This window comes from Canis lupus, chromosome 13 (genome assembly GCF_003254725.2).
Source record: "Canis lupus dingo isolate Sandy chromosome 13, ASM325472v2, whole genome shotgun sequence".
In the NCBI taxonomy this organism is placed as follows: domain Eukaryota; kingdom Metazoa; phylum Chordata; class Mammalia; order Carnivora; family Canidae; genus Canis; species Canis lupus.
In genome coordinates this window covers 72414-88843 of record NC_064255.1, presented here as the reverse complement: position 1 = coordinate 88843, position 16430 = coordinate 72414, and positions in this window count along the sequence as shown.

Genomic DNA, 16430 nt, shown 5'->3' with positions numbered 1-16430 from the left:
ATCGAATCGAAAAGAATCGAATCGAAAAGAATCGAATTGAATCGATCAAAAAATCGAATTGAATAGAATAGAAAAGAATTGAATCGAATCAAGGGAAACGAATCAAATAGAAAAGAATTGAATCGAATTGAATAGAATCGAATTGACTCGCATCGAATTGAATAGAAAAGAGTCGAATCGAATCGAATAGAAAAGAATCAAATCTAATTGCATAGAATAGAAAATAATTGAATCAAATCATATCGAATTGAATAGAAAAGAATCGAATCAAATGGAATCTAATTGAATAGAAAAGAATCGAATCGAATCGAATAGAAAAGAATCGAATAGAATTGAATCTAATGGAAAAGAATTGAATCGAATCGAATAGAAAAGAATCTAATCGAATCAAATAGAATAGAAAAGAATCGAATCGAATCAAATCAAATACATTCGAATAGAATAGAATAGAATAGAAAAATATCGAATAGAATAGAATAGAATACATTCGAATAGAATAGAATAGAATAGAAAAGAATCGTATCGAATTGAACAGAATAGAAAAGAATCTAATCGAATCGAATAGAAAAGAATCGATTCGAATTTAATCAAATCGTATAGAATAGAAAAAATCTAATCGAATCGAATCAAATCGTATCAAATAGAAAAGAATTGAATTGAATCGAATGGAATAGAAGAGAAAAGAATGGAATCGAATCAAATCGATCCGAATAGAAATGAATCAAATTGATTCGAATAGAAAAGAATCGAATTGAATCGAATAGAATAGAATAGAAAAGAATCTAATCGAATGAAATTGAATAAAATAGAAAAGAATCGAATCGAATAGAAAAAAATCTAATCGAATCGAATCAAATAGAAAATAATCGAATCACAAAGAATCGAATCGAAAAGAATCGAATAGAATTGAATCACCGGCGCTCCAGGACTTCCTGATCCCAAATCCCTGGGTCTGTCTGCCAACAGACGCTGCCACCAGAGGTCATTTGCAATTGCTCCCTTAGGAGCTCTGGGGAAGGAGGAAGGATCTAGATAGGATGGGACCGGACCCGTTGAGGCCCAGACAATTAAGGCCATTCCACTTTAAGTTCAGCATTAGCACATGTCCAGCCATCCCAGGCCCCTGCTAAGAAGAGCTGAAACTTACATTACTTCAGTTACAGGAAAATAACAAAAGTTTACAGCTTAATGTCCTAGAAAGCCCCACATTAGCATAAGAACTGAGCCCAGGCCAAGGGCAAGAAGCCCCTATTAGAATGAGAACAGAGCTCAATGCCCTTGAAGGCCCCATATCAAAATGTAAACAGAACTTGAGGAATTGCTCCAGCCCTTCTGGAGGTCCCCGAGACCAGCCCTTAAAACTAAGCTAAAACCCACCTGGGGTCCAAGTCCCTGCTCTGCTGTGTCGGGTGTACTTGGACGCAAGCTCTAGGCTGTAAATCAACCCTCGTGTGTTTGCATCCGTGTCGGCTCCTTAGTGGTTTCTAGGATTCGCAATCTTGGGCACAACACCCCCATGTCCCCTCCCACCCAGGCTGACCCTCAGTCACCTCCCCGCCCACAGCAGCTGGGCACAGGCCCTCACACAGGTCCCACCAGCACGGTGGGCACTCCCGCCATACCTGGACTCCCAGGGGAAGGAAGGAGGTTTCGGCAGGACACACTCCCATGGTGGCCCCAGGGCTCCCTGCCCAGGATGGCAGCTGGTGACAGGTCGGGGTCTGTGTCCCTGACGCGGGCTCCTCGTCCCCGGTTTTCCCGCAGAAAATGAAGGAGGCCCTGGTCTCCACCAGCGACATCACACAGATAGACCGGGACCTCAACAGGACGTTCAGCAGCCATATCATGTTTTGGGACTGCTACAGGGTCCGGTGAGGCTGAGGGGCCAGGGGGGATCCGACCCCGGGGGGAGGCCCGGGGGCTTCTGGGTAGGGAACAGGGGGCTTCTGAGGCCAGGGGAAGCAACAGTAACCAACAACACACGACTGTATGGTAGGGTGCTGGGGATGACCCCCGTGCCCCCACCCCCAGGATCTCAGTGATAAGGAGGTCACTAGGATGGGGCCTCCAGGGATTGACATGTGATCCGAACCCCTAAGGGATGAGGAACGGCCCCCTGAAAAGCAGGGGGCTGGATTGGGGGCCGTGGGGGGCAGTAACAGGACCTGGGGGCCAGGCGGCATGGCCGTGGCTGGATCAGGACACACATCAATCCGATTAGGGTCGGATGGGTCAGGGTGACACCCACCCTTGGTGCTTTATATATTTCTAAATTCTATGCATTTTATTTGAGACAATTTGCAATTTGTAAACATACATAGTATCATGGGCCCCAGATAATGCCCCCGGTCCAGCCAGGGCCCTGCACTGCCCACACGGGGCCCCAGGGGCAGGTGTCACAGCAAACCCCAGACTGGGGTCGCCTTTATCTGTAGACGTCTCCGTGTGCATCTTAGAGAAAGAGGATGCCCTGTGTCCGCAGGCCCCCCCACGCCATCCCCCTCATTCCCCACCCCCACATCATCCCCCTACATCATCATCCTCCATGGCATCCCCCCTACACCATCCCCCTCACACCCACACAGCCCCACACGATCCCCACCCACACTATACCCCAAACCATCCCTCCTACACCATCCCCCACACTCCACCACCATCATACCCCTGCCCCCACACCATCCACCCCCACACCATTGGCCCCCAACAAGGACCCAGTGCAGCTGCCCCTGTGGGACATGCTCAGCCTCCCTGTGGTTCTCTGGATACCCTGCTCCCATCAGAAGCACTGGTGTTCCATAGAGTACCCAGGGGTTGCAGGAGGCAGGGAGCCCCCGACAGGGTGGGTGCAGGTGGGTGGAGCAGAGGATGCACTGTGCCCTGCCTCCTCCCACTGTCCCTACTGGAGGGCAGCACACCCTGCACAGGACACCAGACCCTAACGCAGAGGGACCTGGGCTGGCCTTGCCCTGGGCTCTGTGGGGGCTGGGATGATTTGAGCCCCCCCAGGCCCAACACAAAGACTAATGGGATCCACCCCCCATGGCCCTGGCCAGGCCTGGATTCTGGCCCCAGGCTGAGGGAGCCCTCTCACAGCTGCATGTGGCCTCCTGGGCCCTGGGCATGCCCCACAGATCCAGGTCGCTGACCTAGGGCAGCCCTGGGGATCCCGGGACACCCCAGGCTGGGGAGAGCAGGGATAGGCCGGTGGGCCCCACCCACACCCACACCAGGAGGCAGGCTCCTCCAGGTTCTGGGGCCCCAGGGGGCTCGAGGCCGGGATCCAGATGCCCTGTGGACCCCAGCACAGGAGTCCATGAGCTGCAGGTCCAGGTCAGCTCTGCTGTCCTCAGAACCGTCTCTCAAGCTGAAACCTCAGGACACACGCCCCCACCCGGAGTCCACAAATGCTTCCAGGTGGGGGACTCCAGCACCAGCAACCCCACTCCGGTGACTCTTGCCCTCCCTTAAAGGACAGAAAGGTCTCCCTCCCCAGGGAAAGGTGCGCCCCCTCAGCTCTGAGCCCGTTTGCTGTAGAAAGTCCTTAAAGTGTTGTGGTGTGAAAATGCACAGCCAGCACATTTCTGTGTCTCCCAGAACTCTGTGCACGGGGCGTGGAGAGACCCCCAGAGAGGAGGAGGGGGCGCCACCCAGGCCCCAACAAGCCCCTACAGGGGCACCGCCAGGCACACACAGCTGACGTCCCCACGTGCCTATCAGGGGCCGCCAGATGCCAGGGTCAGGACCCCACAGAATTTACTGTGACTCAGCCTGTGCCCTGCAGGCCAGGAGGGGCTGGGACAGAGTGACAGCCAGGGAGCCTCAGGTCACCAGGGTCTGTGCAAAGCGACCTGGGAGGTCTGTGCTCCCTCTGTCAAGGGGGCCGGGGCTGGCCGGGTTCCGGGGCACTTCCTCCCCTCCCCGAATCCCCGTGCCTGTATTCCTGGGGCACAGAGGGCCTGCAGGGCAGTCAGCGTGACCCTGGAAGGGATGTCAGGACAGCAGGCCCTTGTGTTGCGCCCAAGATTGCAAATCTGAGAAACCACCGAGGAGCCGACACCAATGCAAACACACGAGGGATTATTTACAAGCTCGGGCTTGGGTCCAAGTGCACCTGACACAGCGGAGCAGGGACTTGGACCCTGAGACTAAGAGGCATAGCAGCTTTATAGGGGTCAGTGGCCCATGGGATACACAGAAAGCTGCAGTCATGTCGGTCCACACGCAGGAGGCCGATTGAATTACACCTTACCCTATAGTATCCATTTGAGCTGGCCTATTACTTTGGTCAGAATTGCGCGCAGTTTTGTGGGGCACAAACCAGGGTTACATTGTTATGAGCCGATTTCCGATTAGGGTGTGCCCAGCAGCTTGACTAGGGTGGGGCAGCACCTTAAGCAATAAGCAGGTCATGTGGGTGTCATACGGGAGGGGGTGGGTGTAGCACAAAATGGAATCAGTCCTGCTCTTCTTGTCCAGGGGTAGGGGAGTTTTGTTAAATTTCCTGGGTCTCACACTTGCAGCTCATGCACCTGGGCCACCCTCACCAGGTGGACTCAGCCTGCACACATTGTGGTGCTGGATCTCTCACACCAGCATGTGGAGGGCACCCTCCTCACCCTAGTGAGTAGGGGTTGGGTGAGCACGGGGCTCGGCCTGAAAGCCAGGCAGCACAGGGGACCAAGGAACCCCAGCCCCGTCCCCACCCTGACTCCCACACACAGGCAGCCCGAGGGCTCCCCGCCATGGGCAGCCGGCTCCTCAGAAGCTCCCCCCAGGGTGGCCCCGAGGTCTGGCCCCCTGCTGGAGAGGCATTGGGGAGAAGAGAAGCAGCCGGCACTCGGTGGGACCCACTGCTGGACATGGGAATGTGGCCGAGCCAGACATTCCAGCTCAGCTGACCCTGCAGCAGAAAGTCACTGCATGAGCGAGCCCCGGGTCAGCCAGGAGAGCCCAGCTAGCCGCCCAGCGCCAGCACCAGAAATGATGTTGTGCCAACCATTTCGGCGTTTGGGTGACCCAGCCAGAGGATCAGATAGCTGCACGTGATAGCTGCATGTGATAGACACACACACACCCCTAAACCAACAAAAGTCGGAATCCCCCCAATGTTGTCAAACAGCAGCTGGATGGTTACATACACGATGCTGTGGTCCCCAATAGGATACATGGAAGACGCTATAAACCACGACTGCAGAGGTACTGGAGGCACAGAGATGTGTCTGCTGGGTTCCAACAAGGAGCACAGAGGGGCAGGAAGCATCCTATGGAGGGGGAACCCCTCCTAGGAAAGGACACCAGGTCCCTGTGAAGGCTACAGATGGTGAAGATCTGTCCTCCTCTCTTTCAGCTTCTGGTTTTCCTCCTAAATGCCATTTTCCTCAATCATAATAGCAAAAATTTATTTTATGTTTTTAAATTTCTTTTTATTGGAGTCCAATTTGTATGAATTCTTTCTTCAGCAAGGGTGTCATTCAGGATAGAAGGAGAGATAAAGAGTTTCCTAGACAGGCAAAATATAAAGGAGTTCATGACCACTAAACCAGGCCAGTAAGAAATTTTAAGAGGACTCTTCTAGGGGGGGTGGAAAAGAGACCAAAAGCAACAAAGACTAGAAAGGACCAGAGAACATCACCAAAAACAACAACTCTACCTAACACAGAGGCATTAAGTTCATATCTTTCAATAATCACTCTGAATGCTGATAGACTAAATGCTCCAGTCAAAAGATATAGGGTATCAGAGTGGCTTAAAAAACATGATCCGGGATGCCTGGGTGGCTCAGGGGTTGAGCCTCTGCCTTTGACTCAGGGTGTGATCCTGGAGTCTGGGATCGAGTCCCATATTGGGCTCCTGGTGGGGAGCCTGCTTCTCTCTCTGCCTAATTTTCTGCCTCTCTCTCTCTCTCTTTCACTCTCTCATAAATAAAATCATTATTAAAAAAACAGGATTCATCTGTATGCTGCCTACAAGATGCTCACCTTAGACCTATAGACACCAGCAGATTGAAAGTCAGGGGATGGAAAATCATCTATCATGCTAATGGACATCAAAAGAAAGCTGGAGGACCCATACTTATATCAGAAAAACTAGATTTGAAACCAAACCCTGGGGGACACCTGGTGCCTCAGTGGTTAGCATGTGCCTTTGGCTCAGGGTGTGATACTGGGATCCCAGGATCGAGTCCCATATCGGCCTCCCTTTGGGGAGCCTGCCTCTCCCTCTGCCTATGTTTCTGCCTCTGCTTCTCTGTGTATCTCTCATGAATAAATAAATAAAATATTTAAATTTCAAAAAAGAAAGAACAAATACTGTAAGAAGAGATGAAGAAAGGCATTATTTCATAATTAAAAAGACTCTTTATCAATATCAAACAACTAAATATTTATGCTGCCAACATGGGTGTACCGAAATATAGAAACCAATTAACAACAAATGTAAGGGAACTCACTGATAATAATACAATGACAGAGGATTTTAACACCCACTTATGGCAATGGACCAATCGTCTATGCAGAAAATCAACAAGGATACAATAGCCTTGACACACTGGACCACAGGGACACAACAGATATAGACAGAACATTTCGTCGTAAAGCAGAATACACATTCCTTTCAAGTGCGCATGGGACATTCTCCAGAACAGATCATATCATGGGCCACAAATCAGCCCTCAACAGGTACAACAGGTACAAGAAGGTTGATATCACACCCTGTACATTTTTGGACCACGACGCCATGAAACTTGAAGTCGACAGTGAGAAAAAATTTGGACAGACCAAAAATACGTGGAGATTATGAACATCCTACTAGAGAATGAATGGAGCAACCAGGATATTAAAGAGGAAATTTAAAACAAATGAAAATGAAAACATGTTTCTCCAAACCTCTAGGATGTAGCAACAGCAGTCCTAAGAGGGAAGTACATAGCAATACAGGCCTAGCTCAAGAAACAAGAAGTCTCCAATACACAACCTAACCCTACACCTAAAGGAGCTGGAAAAGGAATAGCAAACAAAGCCTAAAGCCTACAGAAGAAGGGAAAAAATAAAGATGAGAGCAGAAATAAACAATACAGAAACAACAAAACAGTAGAATGGAATAACGAAACTAAGAGCTGGTTCTTCAAAATAATTAATAAAATGGATCATTCCCTAGGCAGCCTTATCAACGAGAAAAGAGAAAAGATCTAAAAAAAATAAAATCACAAATGAGAGAAGAGAGATCACAATCAAAACCAGAAAAATAAGACAATCATAAGGGAATACTATGAAAGATTATACGCTAACAAACTGGGAGACCTGGAAGAAATGGAAAAATCCCTAGAAATGTGCAAATGAGCAAAACTGAAATAGGAAGAAATAGAAAATGTGAAGAGACCCATAACTAGCTAAGGAATTGAATCAGCAAGGCACCTGGGTGCCTCAGTGGTTGAGCATCTGCTTTGGCTCAGGTCATGATCCCGGGGTCCTGGGGGATCAAGTCCCACATCAGGCTCCCCGAATGGAGCCTCATTTTCCCTCTGCCTATACCTCTGCCTCTATGTGTCTCTCATGAATACATAAATAAAATCTTTAAAAAAGAAAAAAGATAAAAAGATGAGAAAGGACCCAAATAAAATCACAAATGAGAAAAGAGAAATAACAACCAACACTAGAGAAATACAACCGTTGATAAAAGAACATTATGAAAAATTATATGCCAGCAACCTAGAACTGGAAGAAATAGATCAATTCCTAGAAATATATAACATAGCAAAAATGAAAAAGGAAGAAATAAGAAACTTGAACAGACAGACAACCAGCAGAGAAATTGAATCAGCAATCAAGAATCTCTCAACAGGAGATGCTTAGATCAATAGAACAGAATGGAAGTCAAAAGAAGATACAAACCTGTAACTCTATGATCCATTAATCGACAACAAGGCAGGAAGGAATATCCAATGGCACAAAGACAGTCTCTTCAACAAACCCTAACCCTGACCCCAGGATAAGAACAAATGGTGTTGGGAAAACCAGGCAGCCACATGCAGAAGAATGAAACTGGACCACTTTCTTATACCATATATATAAAAAATAAATTCAAAATGGATGAAAGACCTAAATGTGAGGCCTGAAACCATAAAAAGAAGAAAAGATAGGCAGCAACGTCTTTGACATTGCCCATTGGATCTTCTTTCTAGATATGCCCCTGAGGTGAGGGAAACAAAAGCAAAAATACTATTGGGACTTCATCAAATTGAAAAGCTTCCGCAAAGTGAAGGAAACAACCAAAGCTCAAAGTCAACATACAAAATGAGAGGAGATATTTGTAAACAACACATCCAATAAAGAAGTAGTATCCAAAATACATAAAGCAAATATAAATCTCAGCATCCTAAACACAAATTATCCAACTGCAGATGGGCAGAAGACGTAAATGGACTTTGTCTCTGACAAGACATCCAGATGGCCGCCAGACACACGGAAAGACACTCAGCGTCACCCATCATCAGGGAAACGCAAACCAAAACCACAATGAGATGTCACCTGACAGCCGTCAGAATGGCTAAAATTAACAACACAAGAAACAACAGGTGTTGGTGAGGCTATGGAGAAGGGGGAGCCCCCTTACACTCCTGGTGGGCATGCAAACAGGTGCAGCCACTGTGGAAAACAGTGTGGAGGGTCCTCAAGAAGTTAAAAGTAGAGCTACCCTACGATTCCAAAATTGCACAGCTAGGTATTTACCCCGAGGAAACAAAAGTAGTTTAGTAGATTCGAAGAGGGACACGCAGCCCAGTGTTCGTAGCAGCGTTATCAACAACAGCCAAACTGTGGATACAGCCCAGATGTCCATCGACAGATGAATTGGCAGAGAGGATGTGGTAAATACACACACTGTGACATCACTCGGTCATCACAAGGGATGAAATGAAGCCATTTACAATGACGTGGGAGAAGTGGAAGGGACTTATGCTAAATGAACTCAGTCAGTCAGAGAAAGATACCAAATACTATACAATTGCATTCACATGGGAATTTTAAGAAACCAAACAAACTGGGAAAGCGGCGGAGGCGGGGGGATGAGAGAAGCAAACCAAGAAACACACTCTTAACCACAGAGAATAAACTAATCAATACCAGAGGAAGGTGGGGTAATGGGGTACCAGGGGATGGGGATAGTGGAGGGCACCTGTAACCAGTACCAGGCGTTGTATCCAAGGGTTGAATCACTATGTGGTAAACCTGAAACTATATCATACTATGTTTACAAACAGGAATTCAAGTAAAACTTTAATTGGTAGTATTGATGAAACATGTGCGCACAAGAGATAAAATCAGGAAGGCAACTGAAAATCCAAATAAAGAGTATTTAGAGCCACAAATCCCCTCCTTAGCTCAGCTCGGGTGAAGCCTGCCATGTCTATTCTCACCCCAGCAGAAGCCTGGATTTTGATTCTCTGGGGAGGCCACTGACTTGGTGGAGTCAGGCTATCTTTGAACCCAAAACCTAAATAGAGGGCATAAAACTAAACTGCCCAAGATACTAGAGTCCCAGTGCAGGCACATGCCAAGACCCAAACTCTAACCATACACAGACATAAACCTAACCCTACATTTAAGCCTAATGTTAACCTAACCCTTAAACAAGTCCTATCACTAATCGAAAACCAAACACAAACCCCAAGACCGAAACACATTCACTGAACCTTCCTGCCAACCCTCACCCTAACTCCTAAACCTATTCTAAACCCTTAACCCTGACCCCTACCTTAAATCTAACCCTAACCTCTAACCCTAACCTTAACTTGATGTCCTCAAATCCTATTCCTAACCTTAACCTGTACCCTAACCCTAACCCTCTAATACTAACCCTATCTCATGCCCCAAACTGTACCCTAACCCGTACCCTAAAACTAACCCCTAACCCACTCCCTAACCCTATCTCTTACCCTTTTCCAAAACCGTACCCTGACCCTGACCTGACCCTAACCCTAACCCCTAACCAAACACTAACCCTAACCCTAGCCCTAACCCCTATCCTAACCCTAACCTTTGCCGTAACCCTAAACCTAGTCCTAACTTTAACCCTAACCCCTAACCCTAACCCCTAACCCTAACTGCAAACCTAAGCCCAACCCTAACTCTAACCATAACCCTAACCCCCAACTCCTAACCTCCAGCCCTAATCCCTAAAGCCTAAACCCTAACCCTAACTCTAAATCCTGTCTTTAATGCTAACCCCTTTCCCTAATCCCTAACTCCCATCTAATTCCTAACCACGACCCTTACCCTTTTCCTCACCCTAACCTCTAATCCATAACCATAAGCATAATCACTAACCCCTAACATCTCACCTAAACCTAACCACCAACTGCCTCCCCTCCCCTGACCCTAACATTCATTCTACCCATTCACTTACCTGGTGGTTGTGAGTAGTCCCTTCTGATGTGGATGTGGCCCCCAACGGCGCCTCCAGAGTCCTCCAAAGAACCAACTCCTATTTTTGTTGATCTGTTCCACACTTCTTTTGGTCTCAATTTCCTTGAGTTCTGCTCGAATCTTAATTAACTCTCTTCTGCTGGGTGTAGGATCTATTTGCTGTTTTTCTCTAGCTCCTTCAGGTGTAAGGTTAGCTTTTGTATTTGAATTATTTCCAGTTTTAAATGGATGCTTGTATTGCGATGTATTTCCTCCCCCAGGACTGCTTTTGCTGCATCCCAAAGATTTTGAACGGTTGTATCTTCATTCTCAGTAGTTTCCATGAATCTTTTTAATTCTTCCTTAATTTCCTAGTTGACCCTTTCATCTTTTAGCAGGATGGTCCTTAACCTCCACGTGTTTGAGGTCCTTCCAAACTTCTTGTTGTGATTTAGTTCTAATTTCAAGGCATTATGGTCTGAGAATATGCAGGGGACGATCCCAATCTTTTGGTATCGGTTCAGACCCTATTTGTGACCCAGTATGTGGTCTATTCTGGAGAAAGTTCCATGTGCACTTGAGAAGAATGTGCATTCAGTTGAGTTTGGATGTAAAGTTCTGTAGATATCTGTGAAATCCATCTGGTCCAGTGTATCATTTGAAGCTCTCATTTCTTTGGAGATTTTGTGTTTAGAAGACCTATCAAGTGTAGAAAGCACTAGATTGAAGTCACCAAGTATAAGTGTATTATTATCTAAGGATGTCTTAACTTTCATTATTAATTGATTGATATATTTGGCAGCTCCCATATTCGGGGCATATATATTGAGTATTGTTACGTCCTCTTGTTGGATAGATTTTTTAAGTATGATATAGTGTCCCTCTTCATCTATCACTATAGTCTTCTGGGTAAATTTTAGTTTATCTGATATGAGGATGGCTACCCCTGCTTTCTTTTGAGGACCATTTGAATGGTAAATGGTTCTCCAACCTTTTATTTTCAGGCTCTAGGTGTCCTTCTGTCTAAAATGAGTCTCTTGTAGACAGCAAATAGATGGGTCCTGCTTTTTTATCCAGTCTGACACCCTGCGCCTTTTGATGGGGTCATTAAGCCCGTTCACGTTCAGAGTTACTATCGAAAGATATGAGTTTAGGGTCATCATGATATCTATTCAGTCCTTGTTTTTGTGGATTGTTGCACTGAACTTCTTCTTAAAGGGGAATTTTAAGAGTCCCCCTTAAAATTTCTTGCAGAGCTGGTTTGGAGGTCACATATTCTTTCAGTTCCTGCCTGTCTTGGAAGCTCTTTATCTATCCTTCCATTTTGAATGAGAGCCTTGCTGGATGAAGTATTCTTGGTTGCATGTTCTTCTCATTTAGGACCCTGAATATATCCTGCCAGCCCTTTCTGTCCTGCCAGGTCTCCGTGGACAGGGCTGCTGTTACCCTAACACCCCTCCCCATAAAAGTCAGGGATTTCTTGTGTCTTGCTGCTTTAAGGATCTTCTCTTTATCTTTGGAATTTGCAAGTTTCACTATTAAATGTCAAGGTGTTGAACAGTTTTTATTGATTTTAGGGGGTGGATCTCTCTATTTCCTGGATCTGAATGCCTGTTTCCCTTCCCAGATTAGTAAAGTTTTCAGCTATGATTTGTTCATATACATATTCTGGCCCTCTGTCCCTTTCGGCGCCCTCGGGAACACCAATTAAACGTAGGTTTTTCTTCCTCAGGCTGTCGTTTATTTCCCTTAATCTATCCTCTTGGTCTTTTAATTGTTTGTCTCTTTTTCCCTCAGTTTTCCTCTTTGCCATCAACTTGTCTTCTATATCACTCACTCTTTCTTCCACCTCGTTAAGCTTCATCGTTAGGACTTCTAGTTTGGATTGCATCTCACTCAATTGATTTTTAATTTCTGTCTGATTGGATCTAAATTCTGCAGTCATGAAGTCTCTTGAGTCTTTTATGCTCTTTTCTAGAGCCACCAATAGCTTTATTATAGTGCCTCTGAATTGGCTTTCTGACATTGAATTGTAATCCAGATTTTGTAACATTGTGGGAGAGAGGACTGTTTCTGATTCTTTCTTTTGAGGTGAGGTTTTCCTTCTATTCATTTTGCTCAGTGCAGAGTGGCCAAAAACAAGTTGTACTGGGAAAAGGAGAAAAAGAGAGAGAAAGAAGGAAAGAAAAGAGAAAATGAAAAAGGAAGAAAAAAATAGAAGAAAAAGAGAAAGAAAAAAAGAAAGGGAAAAAAGGGTGGGGGAAGCAAACAGAAATCAAAAAGCAAAACAAACAAACAAACAAACAAACAAACAAAAAAACACCGGGGAATATCTTCTGATTCTGTGTACTTTATGTCCCTTGACTTCCCCTGGATCTTCTCTGTCAGCTGGTCTTCTCGGGGAGGGGCCTGTTGTGCTGATTTTCAGGTGTTAGCACTTGGGGGAAATGCTCAGCCCCCTGCATAGTGCAGGGCTCAGTGGGGATTGTTGTTTACCCCGTGAGGCCCCAGGAGGACAACTACAGTGGCGGCGGCCAGCTCTGGAGCCCTGGATTCAGCTCCCACAGTAACTACAGAGCTCTCCATCTGCAGGGGTCTGGAAGCTCCGGGGCAGGGCCGCTGATCTGCTCAGCTCAGGGCAGGAGCTTCCTTGCTGTCCTGGGCCCTCCTGGCCTCTGCTGGTCCCGGAGGAAGATCGGATCCTGGGCTGTGTCCCCCCATGCCTGGGTTCCAGGGCCTGCGCTGTTGGATTCACGCTCCAGGCCATGCAGTCTCCTCCGCAGAGCACCCGCCCCAGCCCCTCCAAGCTGCTCCCAGGTCCAGTTGTGTGCCTGCTGCAGCCTGTTAGGGAGCTCAGCCGCAGGGTGTGGCACGCTCTCCCTGGGGCACAGGTGTCAGTGTCCCGGGGAGCCTGAGGGCATCCCCACATGTCTGGGGTCCTGGTCTAACTCCCTGCCAGAGCCTTTCCACCCGGGAAGATTGGTGAAGCTCCTGCTTCTCTGGGACGGAGTTTCCTTTCCTGGGGGCACTCGCCTCTGCCTTACCCCGGCTCCTTGTGGGACCCCTTCGCCTCGGATGCCTTTTGTTTCTTTATTTCTATTTTCCCCGTCTTCCTACCTTGATAGAAGCGCTCACTCTTCTCACTGTAGCATTCCAGCTGTTCTCTCTTTAAATATCAGGCCAAATTCATAGGTTTTCAGGATGATTTGAAGGTTATCTAGGTAATTTGGTGGGGACAGGTGATTTGGGGACCCTTCTCTTCCCCCAAATTGCCCCTCTTCTGCAGATGGAGTTTTGAACATATTCACTAGTGATGTTTGTCAGAAGCTCATGTGATGCAACCAGAAAAATGCAGGCTTGGAAGGTATGTCTCCAGGTGCAGTAGAGCAGTATTCATGGAACCTCCTCACTGAGAATGCTCCTACATTCTCTCACCAATAAGTACGCAGCTAGTTGAAAGATAGCTTAACCCCTAACCCTAACCCTAAGCCGTAACCCTCCCTCTACCCCTACCCTCACCCTAACCCTACCCCTAACCCTACACCTAACCCTACCCTAACCCCTATCCCTAACCCAAAAACCTAACCCTAAACCCAACAAATAACACTAACAACCCAAACCCTAACAACAGTAACCCTAACCCTAACCCTAACAACCCTAAACCTAACCCTAACAACCCTAAACCTAACCCTAACCCTAACAACCCTAAACCTAACCCTATCCTCTAACCCCTGAAACTAACCCTGCTGCTAACCCTAACCCCTAATCTTAACCCTACCCCTCCCTCTACCTCTAACCCTCACCCTAACCCTAACCCCTAACCCTAACACCTAACCCTACCCTAACCCCTATCCCTAACCTGAAAACCTAACCCTAAACCTAACAAATAACCCTAACAACCCAAACACTAACAACCCTAAACCTAACCCTAACCCTAACCCTAACAACCCTAAACCTAACCCTAACCCTAACCCCTAACCCTAAAACTAACCCTAAGGCTAATCCTAAGCCCTAACCCTAACCACCTAACACTAATCCTACCCCTAAGTCCTAACCCTAATCCTAACCCAACCCTAACCCTAACCCTAAACCTAAACCCTAACCCTAACCGTAACCATAACCATAACCCTTAACTCTCACCCTAACCCTCACCCTAACCCCTAACCATAACATCTAACCTTACCCTAACCCCTACCCCTAACCCGAAAACCTAACCCTACCGCAACAAATAACCCTAATAGCCCTAACCCTAAACCTAACCCTAACAACCCTAAGCCTAACCTTAACAACCCTACCCTAAACCTTGCCTTATCTAACCCCTTAACCCTAATCTCCTAACCCTAAGCACCTAATTCTAACAATCCTAGCCCTAACCCTAACAACCCTACCCCTAACCCTAAACCTAACAACCCTAAGCCTAACCTTAACAACCCTACCCTAAACCTAACCCTAACACTCTAACCCTAACCCTAATCTCCTAACCCTAACCCTAACACCCTAACCCTAACCCTAACACCCTAACCCTAACAACCCTAACCCTAAAAATCCTAACCCTAAACCCTGACCCTAACCCCCAAACTCTAACCCTAAACCCTAACCCTAACCTCTAACCCTAACCCTAACCCATACCCTAACCTGTACCCTGACCCGTACCCTAACCCTAACCTGAACGCTAACCCCTAACCCCTAACCCGTACCCTAACCATAACCCTATGCCTAACCCTAACCCATACCCTAACCCATACCCTAATCCCTAACCCTAACCCTAAGCCTAGCCCAAACCCCTAGCCCTAACCCTAACCCATAACCCTAACCCTGCCTTAACCCCTAACCCTAAACTCTAACCCTATCTCTGACTCTAGCTCTAACCCTATTCCCTCCCCCCTATCCCCTAACCCTCAACCCTATAAGCTATCTGGAACATAACCCTAATCCAGACCCTAACTCAGTTTCCTAGTCCCTAATACCGACCTTAACTCCTAACTCTTGTCCCTTACCCCATCCCTCACCCTAACCAGTAACTCGTACACATAAGCATGATCACTAATCCATAACATCTAACCTAACTCTAACCACCTATTGCTCACCCTAAACCCTAACCCTACTCTCAATTCTCCCCGTTCACTTACCTTGTCGTTCTGAGTAGCCCTGCTGAGGTGGATGTGACTCTGAACAGCGCCTCCAGGGTCCTCCAGCGGGTCCTGAGGAAGCCGGACTCCTGTCATGGCGGACGTGGCCCCATGTGTTCCTGAGTCATAGACAGCGGGTCCTGAGGACGAGGGGGGTCCTGTCACTGTGGACTATGCCTCACATCCTCCGGAAGCCTCCCCGAGGGTCCTGAGGAGGCCAGGCTCCTGTCAGCGTGGACGCAGCCCCACGTCATCCCGAAAACTCACCACGGGTCCTGAGGAGGCCCTGTCAGGCTCCTGTCAGTGAGGACGCGGCCCCAAGTCCTCCTCAGGCCTCCAGAGTGCAGACGGGCTCCTGTTAGTGCAGGCGGACGAGGCCTCCTGTACACGCGCGCCCTCTGGTCCGGGCCTGGGCTGGCGTGGGAGCACTGCCTCCTGCATGGCCTCCTGTAGCGCCTGAGCCTAACATGTCTTCATGTTAATTTTTAGAAGATTTACTTGAGAGAGGGTGCAGCGGGGAGGGGCGGTGGGAGAGGGGGAACCTGGAGAGGACTCCTCACCCACCGGAGCCCGAGCCCCACACGAGGCTCCACGCCATAACCTCGAGATCCTGACCTGAGCCAAACTAAAGAGTTGACGTGGAACCGACTGAACCACCCAGGAGCCCCTCAAATGTTCTTAAATGCAACCCCATGCTGTGAACTCTGGGGGTCGGGGGAACATCTGTGACCCCCCAGTCTGCCTAGAAGGGCGGAAGGCCCGTAGGGCCCGAGGATGGGAACTGAGGATGTGGGAGGGTGCCTGCATCCCCTTCCCACCAGGCGTGGGGACAGGACCCTCTCCCGGGACCCTCAGCCTTCAAGGTGAAGGGCTAAGTGCTGTTTGGACCCCGCCCGCCCAC